Below are 17,019 nucleotides of genomic sequence, written 5' to 3'. Positions count from 1 at the left end.
TATTTCTCTTGACAAATTGGAGAGTAAAGAGATTTTTTTCACATGTTCGTCTACACATTGGTAAAATATCTCAAAAATGCAAAAATTTTAATTTTTTAGGTTTCTGATGATATTTTTGCAATAAGTGCCAAACTTGTAATTTTTTTCTTGAAAATAAAAAAAATGCTTGTCCAATTTTTTAATACGTTATTATACATAAAAAGGACTAAAACTGAAAATTTTTCAGAATTTTAAATCGTGGACACATAGTTCCTACATATTTAAATTATAAGTTTTTAAATCGTTTTTTTTAGGTTTTTGAAAGTGGCAACACTGATTTTGACATGATTCGTCGAAAAATCAAAATTCTATACAATGTGCAACCGCGTGGAGCAATTTGCAACTGAAATTTTCCATTTTCGGCCATTTTAAAAAACTTTGAAGCCCCACAGTTCCGCAAAAAAAAATTGAAAAAATTTCCGTTTTGCGTCATCCATCATATTTTTTTTGGGAGGGGGGGTGTTTACTGTTTATAATTACTAGATTATTACACCCTACGTCAGATTATATTGAATTTGTCAGGTTGTGTTTTTTAACAAGAGTAATAAATTTTTCTATTTCGGAGGGGTTGTCAGGAATGGAGAGAGAGTTTTCATCTACGACTTACTGATGATGTTTAATGTTATCTGATGCAATAATTCAGATTGTTTCACAGCCACACTAGCATTCATTCGTGTGTCGTTTTTTTGGCGCTTTCCGATACGAAGCAGAGTGGCGCAGTGGAAGCGTGCTGGGCCCATAACCCAGAGGTCCGTAGATCGAAACTACGCTCTGCTAGTCAATTTTTTTTTTTTACTGAATTTCATTCAAGCTCTTTTACTTATACATACGACGTGTTTCTTTTGAAGACCGGAAAATCCAAAAATTTGTTATAGATCTTAGAACATCCTAGTCGATCTTGGTGTAAATGGGGACAATAGAATAGTAGGTGTTGAACAGATATGGGTTCAGATGAGCAAAATTGACATGAGGGCTTAGGCTTAGGGACTTTTAGATAAAGATAGTTATGCGTGATTTTGGTGTGTCCAATTTTCAGTCTTGTCAAGATAACTTCTTCAAGTCTATTCAAGTGGGAGAGGTTTTTCCAATGATGAACTGATTTTTCATGTTGAAAGAGCTTGTTGGGTGTTTGTTGGGACCAGACATTTTGCCAATTCATGTACATAATATTATATTTCGAGTGAGAAAAGATTTGATGTTGTCAGCTGTGGTGATGGTGAAGGGGGGAAAGAGTAGTTGCAGATTTTGCATAAGTATCAACAATTTCGTTTCCAGTGATTCCAATGTGCTCTCTAAATTTGAAACAGTCAATTTCACTGCTTAGCAGTCACGACATTTTGCCTTTTTAAAGCAGTAGTTTTTTTCACTGTTTTGCAGTAAAAAAAAACTACTGCTTTAAAAAGGCAAAATGTCGTGACTGCTAAGCAGTGAAATTTGACTGCTTTAAATTTAGAGAGTGGCTGGGAACATACTGAATAATAAAAAGGGAATTTTGTAGCTCAAATAGTTTTTAAAGAATATTTTGAACAATAGGGTGATCAAAAAATAGGTTCTGTATAGATGTATAGAAATCAATGAACTCGAGGAATCACTCTGGATCAAAAAATGTTAAATTTGTTATCTGGTTTAGAGATGAGTATATCACAGAGGCAATGATAGATAGCAGCGAGTTCAGCAGAGTAAATAGATGAACAGTTTGAGAGATCGTTTGATGACCTCTACACATGATTTGATTTTGAAAAAAAATCGAAGACCCATCGATTTAAAAATTTGTACCTAAAAATAGGGTATACCTAAAATCTTTCAAATTATGTTTCTAACATTTTTTCTGGTGGGCCAGATGAATTTGTGACAGACACTGTTTAAAACCAGTGTTTGAAACAGACACTGTATAAAACCAGTGTTTGTGACGGACACTGTCTAAAACCAGTGTTTATGACAGACGCTGTTTAAAACCAGTGTTTGTGACAGACACTGTTTAAAACCAGTGTTTGTGACAGACACTGTTTAAAACCAGTGTTTGTGACAGACACTGTTTAAAACCGGTGTTTGTGACAGACACCGTTTGAAACCAGTGTTTGTGACAGACACTGAAAGTTTGCAGTTCGCAAAGTACATAGAACAACATCAATTTTAATGTAAGAATTCGGTTTTTCTGATCTCAACTTTCTTTTAATTTTATCAATGGTTTTGTGAAATTTTTAGTGTGAAAAAAAGAACTAAATTGGCCCAACCCTATTGACAATTTCAAGTGGCAAAATGCTAGCAACAATGCTAGCATGACCATGCTAGCACTGGTTGCACCATTTTGAACACCTTTCCTAGCATATCTGCTAGCAAACTGTTGCCAGCACAATGCTAGGAAAATAGTACTAGCACCACGCTAGCAGCATTTTTCTAGCATTATGCTAGCGATGGTTTGCTAGCAAATATGCTAGTACAGGTGTTCAAAATGGTGCCATTGGTATGCTAGCATATTTCTCGTATATGCTGGCATACAATTGGCATAATCCTAGCAGGGGGACTAGCATTATGCTAGCGTCAGTTTGCTAGCAGATATGCTAGTGCAGGTGTTCAAAATGGTGCTACTGGTGCTAGCATGATCTTGCTAGCTTTTTGCTAGCATATGCTAGCATGTGTATAATATGTATAATGCTAGAAGTGCATTAATTTCCTCATAAAAGAATAGGGTATTTTTAATTATGGTACGTTTCCCAAAAATGGGCAATTGCCCTACAATGCTAGTTAAGAACTAGCATTGCACTAGCATCTTGTGCTAGTATAAACTGAGTGATTAGTTTGCCAACTTCACTCTTCTTAATTCAAACAGGAAACTGTATTGAGCTTATATTCGACTTGACTACATACTTCATCTAAGAGAAGTTAAGTGTATCATGATAAAGAACAACGCTAGCAATTTGCTAGCATTATGCTAGCACTTGACTGCTAGCACCTGGATAAGAAGTCTTTTAACAAAAATCCAGCACCATGCTAGTACTTTGACTGCTAGCTTTACCAAGGTTAGAATAGCGCTAGCAGTAGACTAGTGTAAGTTTACCTGTGATTGTATTTCTAGCATGTAACTAGCAGATTGCTAGCATGCCTTTTGCTAGTTCACCTCATGCTAGCACCATTACAGGGTGCTAGCAATGCACTAGCAATATGCTAGTAGTGACTGCTAGTTTTACTCGATGGTTATGCTTCTAGCATGTAACCAGCAAGTTGCTGGCCTGCCTTTTGCTAGTTCACCACATGCTAGCATCATACCAGTTCTATGCTAGGATGAATTTTCCAATAAAATGTCTGCTGGCAAAGTGCTAAGTGCTAACACCATTCTAACTGGTAATCTGCTAGTTGATTCCATGCTAGCACCGTGCTAGTATTCTGCTAGTAAAATTGTTGATAAGATAATTATTCTGCTAGGATTAACTATGTATGGCTAGTGTACTTTTTACTAGCTCATATCATGCTAGTAACATGGTAGCTTTATGCTAGGAGAAACTGCCAGCATCGCTCGGTAATTATGATGCTAGGATATAACTAGCATGTTGCTAGCATACATTGTGCTAGCTCATCTCAGGCTAGTATTATGGTAGAATTTTGCTAGCAGGAGCTGCTGGGATCACTCGATAATTATGGTGCTGGGATTTAACTAGCATATTGCTAGCATACATTTTGCTAGATAATCTCACATTAGCAATATGATAGCATCATGCTAGCAGGGACAACTGGCATTACTAGGTAATTATGAGGCAAGGGTTTGACTAGCACATTGCTCGCATACATTTTGCTAGCTCGCCCCATGCTAGCGATATGATAGCATCATGCTAGTATGAACTGCACTTGGTAATTAAGGGGCAAGGGTTTAACTAGCATATTGCTAGCATGCATTGTGCTAGCTCATCTCATACTAGATATATGATAGCATTTTGCTAGCGGGAAATGCTAGCTTCATTCGGTAGTTATGTTGCTAGCATGTAGCTAGCTCATTGCTAACATACTTCTTGCTAGTTTGTATCATGCTAGTAATAAGCTGGCATTTTGCTAGCATGTTATGCTAGTTCATTTCATGCTAGCATAACGCTAGTATCATGCTAGTTTCCTGCTACTCATGCTAGGTGGGTGCTACTAATGCTAGCATTCTGCTAGTAAAATTGTCAATAGGGAAGTGAAGCAATGGCAAAAGTTTTGGAAAATATGTAACTTGAAATGGAAAAGTGGAACATCAATTTTAATAAAAGAATCCAGTTTTTCTGGTCTCAATATTTTTCAAATTCAATCATACGTTCCTTGAAATTGTAACTTAGTAGAAGAGAATCACAATGACTCGAGCGAATTGAGGCTAAAAGCGTTGGAAAAATTGTAATTCAAAAAATTGTAATTCAAAAAGTAAAACAATTAACAATATCAAATTTAATGAAAAAATTCGGTTTTTCATTGTGAGATCTAATAGTAATTTGAGTACTTTTTTGAGATTTTTTGAAAAATTGGAAAAATTAAAAAAATTACTCAAGGGTTTCAAAGTGGCAGGTTTGAAATTAGGTAGGTATGTATGTACTTAGTTGATTCTGTTGTTGTTGAAAAATTGAGTTGGTAGGTACATGACAAAATTTCAACTTTCTACCTCGAATTGACTAAATTTTGATTTTTTCATGAAAGATGAGCAAAATGAGTCATTTTATGTCGAATCATCTCGATTTTGACTTTCGTCCTCCGATTTTGCTTACCTATATATTTTTTTTTGTAGATTTCTCACATTAGCAAAAAGAGAAGATTAGTGAGATATCGTTTAAGATTTATTAAATTTTCGGCGAATTTGGAGAGTCCAAAGGTTGTAAAAGGGCATGAAAAGGTAAAAAAAAATGACCTGATAATTTCTCGTAAACGTACAAAACGATAAGTACTCATGTCGCATAGGTAATATTTGATTTTTTTCACATTTTCATCAAAAATTTGGGGCAATGTATACACCCTCCGTCCCCTCATAGCGTTTTTGCGAAACCCTTTATAAAAAATTCGTTGTTTTTTTCAGATTTTAAAATTATTCATGTCGTTTACTTTGGCAGCCTTTTGACAATTTTGAGCTTTTAAAAAAGCTCGAACTTTGAACTTTTGAAATTTTTAGTGAATGCTTTTGAAACTAATCTCCATTCTCTTGGTGGGGATTGGAGGAGCAATGATGCTGATTTTCATTTTCACTTTTTGAGAGGAACCTACAAAAAAAAAGTTTGAGCGAAATCAGGCTAGTGGTTTGATTCAACATGGAATGATTCATTTGGCTCATTTTCCATGAAAAATTGAAATTCGGTCAAATTATTGTAAAAATCACAAATTTTGTTACATTGCTACTCCATTTTTTTTTTTTTTTTTACCATCAGAACCAAGTAGTTATAGATTTTTAGCTATTTTGGCGCCCTAGCGGGTTTCTAGAATTTTTTTAAGCTTAATTTTTCAAAAAAGTATCGAGAAAGATGTTCAAATTAAATTTAGTACTTTCAAAGGAATTCTCGATATTTCTAAACTACAAGTGGTTGCAATTTTGAACTGTTGTGGAGGTTCCATCAAAGTTTTAAAGTTTGCAATTCTGTGAAAAAAAAACAATGAAAATAAATGCATTTGAGTCGGCAAAAACAGAATTTGAAAAATGGTACCCTGAGCACAAAATTTGCAAAAAAATTAAAATCGTGGATATTCTCCCCTTCCATTTTTACACTATATAACGATTACCTACCTATTCTAAATATTTACACAATAATTGATAAGGTAGGTAATTTTAAATAACCAAAAGAATTCGGCAACGAGTAATTATCTTATGTACTTACTGATGACGTTTAAGGTTATCTGATGCAATAATTCAGATTGTTTCACAGCCACACTAGCATTCATTCGTGTGTCGTTTTTTTGGCGTTTCCGATACGAAGCAGAGTGGCGCAGTGGAAGCGTGCTGGGCCCATAACCCAGAGGTCCGTAGATCGAAACTACGCTCTGCTAGTCAATTTTTTTTTTTAGAAAATTTTATTCAAGCTCGTTTACTTATGCATATAATACGTGTTTCTTTTAAAGACCGGAAAATCCAAAAATTTGTTGTAGATCTTAGAACATCCTGAAACCACAACTAATTGATTTGGGTGCCTGAAAATTAAAGCCTTAGCTCTTCATTCTCAAGTTTAAGTATCAAATTTTTGCTTTTTTTTTGTTAGGTAGATATTATTATTTATTAGGGATTAAAATCTCGTAGAAATGGCAAAGAAATTAGTTAAAAATCTAAACATTAATTCATTCATTTGCTGCGTGATGTACGGTATTTTTAGATAGGTCAGAGTATTGTATTGTACCTACGTATTCGAAGCAGAAATATTTTCTTTTCTGCTGTTTTTCTTTCCTACACCGTGGAAGAATTTTCTTGAAAATATGAATGACGAAGAAATAAGTACACGTAATACGTCGAATAAAATCTGCGTAGGCTGGTAAAGGTATTTATTTAATTCGAAATGGAAACGAATAATACTTTTGGAATTTTTACAAGAATCTTGCAAAAATGTTGGTATCCCACAGTGAATTTTTAAATTGAATTGAGTAAATATTTCTGTGGTGGTTAATGTGTATATGAGACAGGTGGGTGGGTAACTATGTCAAAAAAGGTGCGGAAAAATTCTTGAGAGCATTGCTTTTACGTTCTTATTTTTGGAAGATTTTTGATTTGACAAAATTGTGATTGGTTTTCAATAAGACGTTGACCTTTAATTTACGATAGACATATTTTCCAGCGTTTCTAGAATAAGCTTTTGATCTTGGGTTTAATAAATTGGAGTATATTTTTTTATTTTTGGGAAGGAAAAAGTATACTTGTTCTTTTGATGATCTTGGTGCATAAGGACGATAAGTAAGTAGGTACGTACTTTTCTTTGCATCTCTTTATGCTGCACTTTTTGAAACTTGATGTTTTATAGTTCATTATTTCAGCTCATCAGCTGAATTTTTCGCGCGAAATCAATTTTTTTGTTTTAAAAAATCGTTGCTAAATTTATTTTCTGATGTGAAAAATGAGCAGAAATACGTTGATTTTTTTTTTCATTACCTATAAAAATTCTCAGATTTTTATAATAGCTTTGAAAAGACTTAAAATCTGAATTAAAAGAAATTGAATCAGTACCTACTCAAAGCGTTTCTCATATACATTCAAACCCCCTTTCAGTGAAATTTCATTCAAGTACAGTCGATTTTTGTAAAGCTTGATTTTGTGGTAAAACTCAACTGAGAAGAAGTAGTGATCTTTGGGTGAGTCAAGTCTGAAGAGTAGAGGTAGATAAGGAACATGGAAGCATTGAAGGTTAGGAGACGGTAAAATATCGAGTTGGTCAAAAACCCCAATGATACAAATACAACTAACAATTTATGCACAATTTAATATTGAAATTGAAACTTTAAATTTTGTCCATAAAGTACGAGTAAATCATTAGAAATGTAAAAGGGTCGCAAAAACGTTCACAAACGTGCGATAGATTTATCAGGAAAACCCACGTGGACGTACGACGAGGAAGAATTGTAACGCATCGAAAGGTACAGTCAGCAGAAGGGTTGGGGAGTGCGATGATATTCACTAAAATACTCATTATTGGTTCGGCGAGTTGGTCTTTAAATGAATTATTATTATACCACGATATTGTATACCTACGCGGTAATATTCGCGTGCAATACCGCGAAAGAAATATTATTAATTTGCAAAACAGATCTTTATACGTGTGAAGAAACGACGCTAACGGTGGCCAAAAGAAAGGCGGGGTTAAGCGTAAGCCCGCAACCTTCATGTAATATATTTTCATTAGCGTATACAAATTAAAGGCATCCCTCCAAGGTTCTTAACTTAATATTGTAGAAATGTTCGTTCATTATTTGCTCTGGCTAGCTTCAAAGTGAGGGATCCTTTTTCATTATGTAATTTTGACGGATAATGAAGAAAACCCTTTCGGTATAGTTTTTAATTAAAACGGCGAATCTTCGATTTATTTATCGTACGATGTCGGTTTGGTTTGGTGTGCTGTGCGAGGCGAGTCGAGTGTGTATGTTGAATGTTGCAGGGGCAGATTCCGCGTTTCGTGCACTAACACACAAGGTGATGATGAGATGAGAAATAGGAAAACAGTCGTAAAGATATATTTATAGGTAAAGTTTCAATAGGACTTTTTTTTTTCTAGCACGTTTTTGTCAAAGCACGTGCTACGAGCTTTGGCATTAATAAAGAATCGTATTTGCCAAAAGCAGCGACAAGACGTTGGCTCATGATTTATATAAAAATTGTACCGAGTGAAAAGCTGGACGATGGAGAAGCGAAAATCCGACGACGAATACACAGGAAATGGGGGAAAAACCTACTAGCGATGGATTGAAGCGAAAAAAATGAACACCCTTTTTCTTATAATCGTTTTAATGGCGGTGTCGACACATCCTAATATACTATCGAACAATCAAATAAAAACCCTGATAAATCGGAGGCTTTTGTGAAAGGACGCTGATTGTGGCGCACCAAACGTACAATCTCGTAATCACTCTCTATTGTGGACATCTTTCCGTTTTTACCGTATGCGTCTTCCTTTTTTTCCCTTCTTCTTTTTTAGCGCCTTGCTGATTGAAACATATTTTTTACACCAGGGTTTTTCCTATTCCTATTCATCGAAGGTTTTTTGAGCAGCAACTTTTCCATACTTTTGGCCGAATTTTCCACGTTTTTAGTTACTTAAGTGCTTGTAAAAGTGAAATCCACAAGGTGGTCTTTTTTTTTGGAAGAAATCATCTTAGTTTGTGTAGGATAGGTCTCAAATCAACAGAATTTTTGACAAATTGCGTTTGCTGTGGATTTGTCAAGGGAGGAGGAGGAGGGATTAAAACTTGAAAATATTGAAAGGGTTTTATGAATAGGTACTGTGAAATAAATTCAAAGAAAACTCAAATTAGTGACAAATTTGATATGGTGCAATATGCCTTCACAGCTTAGGTGGTTATTCTAATAATGCCTCCTTACGTCATGCTATTTATATCCCATTACATGAAGATGCATGGTAACAAGGGAAATTATGTAGGGTGTAAGTATATTAGAGGATGTACTTGAAGGTTACTGCGGCTACACGCCAAAGACCAAGCTAGGCCCAGACCCACCCACCGAGTTACCGAGAAAATCTCGGCGGGCCTCAACATATTTGGGCAGCTGAGGTAAAAACTGGGTCTCTTAAAAAATTTCTGAATGAATTTTTTTTCTTAGTGTCCTGCACTTTAAAAAATGGCAGAAAAAAATTTGGCTAATTAATTGAGGAGCCCAAAATCAGGGCCGCTCAAATGGAATATCTTGGTGGGCCATCCACCACATGCTCTTGGGTCTGGCTCTGTTACAAGCATATGTAAGATCACTTGATTCTAGCTATTTGCGGCGGCATGAGTCTCATCAGATAATGAAGGTGAGGTGTAATTCTATTTCTTGGAATGTGGCAGGGATTTATCTCGAGTCACACTTTCTTTGTTTCACCCCAATGAAGATTGGGATCAATGTATTTTATTAATCATTTTAAGTCGGATTTACCCAAAGGGATGATCTGACGTTTGGTTATCTTTTGCTGCCAATTTGGGATGTGCACAGACATCTATGAATTGAAGCATGTTTAATCGGTCTCCATGTAAAGTAAAGCAGCCATCACAGTCACTATTAGTGGAGTAGGTTATAGACACTGGACCTGCGTGTAAGACAACCAACTGCAGGCCGAGGGGAACGGAAACGGTAAGGAAAACTTGAGTAACGCCAATTTATCCCGCTGGGTGATCTTGGCAGCGCTGTACTTCAATTTTGCAGGCAACAGGGAAGAGGGAGGGTTGTGTAGTCCGCGAGGTACTCCTGACTGCGCGCGCAGCCAGGAGTTCCTTCCGGACTACACAACCCTCTCTCTTCCCTGTTGCCTGCAAAATTGAAGTACAGCGCTGCCAAGATCACCCAGTGGGATAAATTGGCGTTACTCAGGTTTTTTTGCCAAGATGGCTGCCAGTTGGTTGTCTTATACACAGGTCCAGTGTCCATAGAGTAGGTGAAGGTTATGGAGATGGTGAGACTGTCAGCAGTCGGTAAGTATAGACTTACATGATGGTGTCTCCACTAAATTAATTATAGCCTAATCTAGTTAATTGAAGCATACGTTTCCAAAACACAGTCTCCGCTTAAAGTAAAGCAGCCATCTCAGTCACTATTAGTGGAGTAGGTGAAGGTTATGGAGATGGTGAGACTGTCAGCAGTCGGTAAGTATAGACTTACATGATGGTGCTTCCACTAAATTAATTATAGCCGAATCAAGTTAATTGAAGCATACGTTTCCAAAACACACTAAGTCCAAAAAAATATGGATAAGAAATTCATGGTTGTACGTTGTACTTAGCTTAGTACAATTTGGAAACATAGAAATGGCCCAAATTGGCTGATTTTTTGATATGTTGTAGCCAAGACCCTTGGTCACAACATACCAAAAAATCAGCCATTTTGGGCCGCAACTTTATGCTAGATGGCCTTGCAACCTCAGAATCTTTGAAAATGGACTTGGTGCGTTTTGGAAACATAGGTATTATGCTTCAATTGATGAAGTCATTTTATTGTAGGTTGATGACAATGATGTGAGACCTACAAATGTTTAGTTCTTTTAGCATATACTTACTTAATTATAGTGAAAATAATCTTATGCCTATTCGAGCTAGCTAGGTACCCAATAAATCTCCCTGCTAAAGGAATATTCATTGACAAAATTAATAAGAGGAGATCATTCGACACAAACTCTCTTACAATAATCCTTCCAAACTTAAACGATAACAAATTGATGCAATTTTCATTTTAAAATTATAAAATGAGCATAAAAATTTTGACAAAATGCTGTAAAAAACATGACTTATTCGATGACCACTACAGTCTGCGATGATTTTCCGACCACCTTATGGCAGATCTATGTATAACAAAGACACTTCGGATGTACGATGTACAGTACGTGTAGTACGAGTATATTGGTTTTTACACGGATGACTTTTATTATCAGAACAGGATAACATTTTTATAACTGCGAGTTGATTAATTCGAGTCGTAAAACGTATATAAATGTTACTTATACGAGCCATATAGAGCTTGTTTTTAATTTAAATGCGATGGATAATAAACGTTTTTCGCAAATTACTCTACACTGTTGTTAGTACAATACATGGTGCTTCGCGGACGAGGAGCAGAGGGAGGGGGACACGGTGCAACGAAGTAGAAACATATAAAGTCTTCGATTAAATGTGTTTTTCTTTGCTAACCGCCCAGGTTCGCCTTGTTCTGAGCGTGTTAAAAGTTTAGCAACTTTTGCTTTATTAATAAATAATAAGTTTGCATTTTAGTTTTAAAGACTTTTGTATGATGAGAAAACACTCTAGCCTCGCGGAGAAGTTATACGCTTGAGGCTTGAAACTTGACGCTTTTAAAGGCTTACCCGGGGATATGTTTGATTAAGGTAAATAAGGAAAAAATATGTAAAAGTTGCGAGCTATATACCTGCCATGCCTTGCCACCGAGAAGAGAACCGTAGGTAGGTATACTTTTTAAGCGCCTGCGAATGTAATTAAGTTTAGGTGGTTCGTGCGTGTTCGCGAGTGATGTAATTGTTAAGCCTGGTGTAACGTGTAAGCGTTTTTCCTTCTTTGTATATGGTTCCAGGCTATTTTCCAATTTAATTGTTACCAACCGATTAAGATGGAGCTATGCTGATTGCATAGTACGTTGTTTGGGCTCATGTAGATATCATAATGATGATAATGAAGCCAAAATGCTGTAGCTGATTCTCTTTAGCAGGTACTTATTTGAGTGCCATACGAAGAAGAATACCTACTGTAAGGCGTTGTGGCGTATTTTGTATTCATAAAAGAACCTATGGAGTGATTTTTGAGAATAACATGGTATCGAACCCTCATAATCAAATTTCAAGCTGCCCTCATTTAATTTTTCAATTTTGGGTGGATTTTTTAAAATCCTAAATTTACCCCATCTTTATAGCGATACCTATACTTACAAGGGAACCTCTTGAGGTGTCATCCTTCTATTTGAACGGGGGCCGCGATTTTCGGAAAGAGCATGGTCTAAAACCCCAAAAACCAAAACTTTCAGCTGCCCAACTTCATTTTTCGATTCTTGACGAACGTTGGAAATTCAAAATTGACTGTTTTTGGTGATTTATATTAAAAAAAAAAAAAAAAAAAAATGTACGTACCTACTTGATCTGTAAAAATGATCAAAATAAGTCCTAAAACTGATATTAATTCTCCAAATCCAAATATCACCATTTCCAGCCATTCTGGAGTCTCCAGCGTGATTTTTCAATTTTTCCAAAATTTTGAATATGCTCTAGAAGACGTGAATACAAAGTTGGGCAGCTAAAAATCGAGTTGTGTGTTATACTCGTCCCGTTCAACTAGTTTATACACATTTGAGCCGATTTTGGAAGGGACATCTCGAGTGGGTTTTTGGCCAAATTCTTACATAAGAAAAATGGTCAAAAATAAAAAATTTCTAGTGTGGGAGGAAATTTGTCAAATTTGCGCGAATCGCTGTATTTCTCTAGAACTATCCCTCCCCCCAGGGTGAATTTTGTCTTTTCCAGCCATTGTGGAGCCTCCAGCGCGATTTTCAATTTCTATCCAGAGTTATAAAAAACGATGTTTTTCTGCGAGAAAGTTATTTTTTGGCTTTCAAAATTTTAGAATTTGAATGACGTTTTTCTCAGGAAGTTGAATCTTGAAAAAGAAAAGAGAACAGAATGGGAGCAAATGTGAGGGCAAAAGCACTCAGAAATTTGTTCTTCGAGAGACATCAAAACGATGTTTTTCTTTTATGCGAGAAGTTTATTTTTGGCTTTTGAAATTTCAGAATTTCTATTCAATTTTTTCCAACAGACCACCTCCACTACCACCACCACCACCACCACCCCGCTGAGAAAGTAAGGTGGAGCGGCCAATCCACCTCACTGTTAATGAGAACAAAAATATGAAGAAACTTACTTTGTCAGTAGTGCCAAGCTTCCAGTCATCTTCATTTACGAGATTTGAACAAATTACAACAGAACTTTGGTTAACGAAGAGCATGATAGAGCGAATTAATGGTAACTTGACACTATTCGATGTTAGGACCTAATAAAAATCACTTCATTTACGTCACTTATTATTTTTTTTTACAACATCTCTCTTCAAAGTCTTCCTACGTATTAAACGAAAAATGCTATCAATCGCACAGCAGGTAGCAATATTTTCCACGCATGTAATTGGTCCATCGTATGTTATCGAAAATATAAAAACATGCCATTTTCATTAACAGATAGGTAAGTAAAATACAAGTACCTAGGTACACTAAGGTTTGAACATTTACCGAGAAGGAAATGGTTAAACATGAAATCGACACCAAGTATAGGCCTATACGGAATTAGTTGAACACGAAGACAGAGTCGTTATTATGTTTAGGATATGCTACAAATGTGTCACTTGACTGTATGTGCTACGAGTGGGTATAGGTGTTCTAAGAAAAAAAAAAACATTCATATTTGTGACAATGAAGAAGTAACGGGAAATGAAGGGTAGTTTTTTATACTGAAGTAAAATGGTAAAAAAAAACTGTTGGGAGAAAAAATATTTGCCTATTGGTTAGTATGGTTCCTACTCCTAGAGGACATGACGAAAGAAACGATGACTAAATTCCATGCGAGAAGGACTTTTTTATATTTTAAAACCACGTGAAGATACATGAAACTGATATCAGTATTGTTAGATTAGAAAGTCGTTTTTGAACGTGTTGTTTTTTTTGATTGTTTCTTATTTCATCTGTATTTTACAAAGAACTATAACTCAGTGTTTTGCATACTAAAAATGTCTCGAAGTCTGATTTTACTCTTGATCTTGGTGTCGATTTCATGTTTAACCATTTCCTTCGGTAAGTATTCAAACCCTAATGTACCTAGGTACCTATTTTACTTACCTATCTATTGATAAAAATGAGGCGAGATATTGTAAAAAAAGAAAACAAGTGACGTGTATGATGTGATTTTTATTAGGTTCTGGCCTCAAATATTATCAAGTTACCAACAATACGCTCCATCAGCTCTTCGTTAATCAAAGTTGTGCTGTAATTTGTTCAGATAATGAGGTTGAGTGGAAGCTTGGCACTACTGATAAAGTAAGTTCTTGTTTTTATTCTCATTACTCTTAAACGATGATATGATCGAAAAATGCCTCAATAGTGTACAAACTTGTGAGTATAAAATTGATTTTTTTGAAATTGAACTTTGGAAATATAATTATGCTCATTTTCAGCAAGATTTTATCCAGTATCGCCTTATTCAATATTCATGTTCCTCTGAATTTTCCCTAGTCTGAAAATGTTGTCATTTTTCGTACGTGAAGTCCTAATTTTGTTCAGTGACCTTGATGAATCATACCTTAGGTACCTTTTATAGTGCAATGTGCACCTACCTATACTTATGTAGTCATTGAAAAATATTTTGTTGACTTGAATTGAAGCAATCAATTAACATTTAACAAATATACCTACGTGCTTTTTTGACGTTATTGTTCAGGCTACAAATTCAATAGATGACGAGAATCCATATCAGAAGATTTTCAAAATATCGAAAGCCACAATTTATGATACTGGTGTAATGTAGATCCAAAATGGAACCCAGCATGTTCATAAGATTTATAATTTCCGTTATTGATGGTAAGGCTATTATTTATGGACTGAGAACCAGAATACCTACCTGTTCTATCTTGTATGTACTTGTACAGGTAGGTACGTACCTACTCAGTGGCGTAGCCAGGATTTACTCAAGGAGGGGGCAAAACTTGATTTTTAGGAATAAAAAATCGAAATGAGGGGTAATTTTCTGGAAATCTATTGTGATGTATGGCGATTTTATGAAAATGAAGGCAAAATTATTGCTCGAGCGAAGCGAGAGCGAAAATTTTAAAAAAATGGGTCCAAACAACGAAAAAACGTCCATTTTTGCATGTTTTCTTTCAAATTTTTGCTCTCAAGGGGGGGCCATGGCCCCCTTCGCCCCCCCCTTGGCTACGCTACTGTACCTACTCCATTTATTTAGAGATTAGAATTTTTCTTGAATGAATATGGACACGATCAAAAGGCTTCTGGGTATGTGTAGACTAGGTACAGTTCGAAAATTCTGTTCTGTCACCTCCCCTTAGCAGGACACAACCTGGACGTGCCTTCTTGAGTGCTCCATTTTCCAACTGAAAAAACGAGGATTTTTTCATTCTCTTTGACCTGAAGGCTGTACAGGGCTCAAATTTGGCACGTTACAATTATAACAAGCTTAAGTTTATTTTGATGTCAGTACTACAATGTAATTATTTTCATACCTATCTATTGTTTCAGGCGACATGCCGGGCTGGGTAACTCCTGACAATTGGCGGGAAACGCTAGTTCGAGAAATACCGTTGAACAGATTAAGTGTGTGAATATTTAGATGGACCTCGTTGTGATTCCTCAAGCACATGGTCATGATAATAACAATACTTTCTTATTGGTATATTATGTTCAAGAACAGGATCACCGAAAGTATAGAACTTGACTGACGAAAATTTTTGCGACAAAATCTGTTTTTTTTTTCAAATTTTTTTTTGCATTATACCTACTTATTTATGTTAGAATTGTAAAATACATATTATTATACTTACTTAATGTATTTTTTGTTGAAGTAAAAGTATAACCAACATGAATTTTAGCCTATTTGACTACTCAACTGGAGGTTTGCGGTTACAAAAATTGTACAATTCAGTTTTTTAATGGAAATCGAATTAGATACACAGGTAGCTATCTGAAATTTGCTGAAATGACAAAAATTGATGGAATAATCTAGCAAGAAAAGTTTTATAAAGTACTTACTTAATTGAGAAAATGTCAAAAAAATTACTTGAAATTGTCAACAACAAAACTGGTAAATTTGTCTTATAAAATGGTTGAAAATTACAAAAATTGATGATGTAAACAAAAAAAATTCTAAAATATCTTCAAAATTGGAATGCTAATTTTTTCTCAATTTTTGCATGATTTCATCGATCTTCATTCAATACTTACTTTAAGGTTGTTTTTGATTAGGTATCGAATTGATAAAATGAGGAAAAATGTCCTCTGTGCTAAGTTAGGGTACAAAAAATGACCGAACTTGAAATTCAATCAAATTTTTTTGTTCTTTGGGGCATGAAAGAGTCAGGGAGGGGTTATTTTCATTCAATTTCGTGTATTTAGGTGTCAGTAATGATACTAGTTCATTAAAAATGGTATATTTTCCATTTAAAAAATTTAAAAATTAAAAAAATCGAGTCCAATTGAAATCCACTATAGTGGCTCGTATAGCAGTGGAAACGTTAAGGTTGTTTTTGATTAGGTATCGAATGTTTACCCCTTCTTCATTTTTGAACAGATTTCACTATAGGTGTATGCTTTTAGGATATCAACTTTTACACCATACTTTTTCCGGTACATTGAGCTTATCTATTTTGCATACATTTTCCAAAATTTCTGCATTAGGTACCAATTTTTTCTCAATGTAATTGGGGAAATATTTTAGAATGTAGTGGTTCCAATTTTTTGGTCATTTCTGCCAATTTCAAAAAATAAAAAAAATCGTAAGTTTTCGACTATTTTTCTCGATTTTTTGAAGTTTTCAGAAATTGCTAAAAAATTAGCGCCACTGCATTCTAAAATATTTCTCCAATTTCAGGAATGATATCTTTCAATATTTTGGCTTGATTAATGCGAAATATTTGAGAAAAAAAATTTTCAAAACACGAATTTATCCAAAAATACGCGATTTGGAAATTTCCAACCGCTCAGTAGAAGTCTAAAAGTGGTTTCATAAAATCTCAAATACTTTCATTTGAGACTGCGGGTAGGTAATTTTTCCCAAAATAGGTTGGATAGCGACA

The 17,019-nt window shown here is 35.2% G+C and overlaps 1 long non-coding RNA gene and 2 other non-coding genes across 3 annotated transcripts; all 3 read left to right on the top strand.

Annotated features, from left to right (window-relative positions):
* The first annotated feature begins 744 nt into the window (after positions 1–744).
* On the top strand, positions 745–816 carry TRNAM-CAU (transfer RNA methionine (anticodon CAU)). Its single transcript has one exon. It is a non-coding gene; the product is annotated as a tRNA-Met (tRNA).
* Positions 817–5,958: 5,142 nt separating this feature from the next.
* On the top strand, positions 5,959–6,030 carry TRNAM-CAU (transfer RNA methionine (anticodon CAU)). The gene has a single exon. It is a non-coding gene; the product is annotated as a tRNA-Met (tRNA).
* A 6,961-nt stretch (positions 6,031–12,991) lies between these two features.
* Positions 12,992–15,761, top strand: LOC135833691 (uncharacterized). The gene is made up of 4 exons (XR_010556514.1): positions 12,992–14,008; positions 14,130–14,251; positions 14,652–14,791; positions 15,467–15,761. It is a non-coding gene; the product is annotated as an uncharacterized LOC135833691 (long non-coding RNA).
* The last annotated feature ends 1,258 nt before the right edge of the window (positions 15,762–17,019 follow it).

Source organism: Planococcus citri, chromosome 2 (genome assembly GCF_950023065.1).
Source record: "Planococcus citri chromosome 2, ihPlaCitr1.1, whole genome shotgun sequence".
Classification (NCBI taxonomy): Eukaryota; Metazoa; Arthropoda; class Insecta; order Hemiptera; family Pseudococcidae; genus Planococcus; species Planococcus citri.
This window is presented reverse-complemented; position numbering and strand designations above follow the sequence as displayed.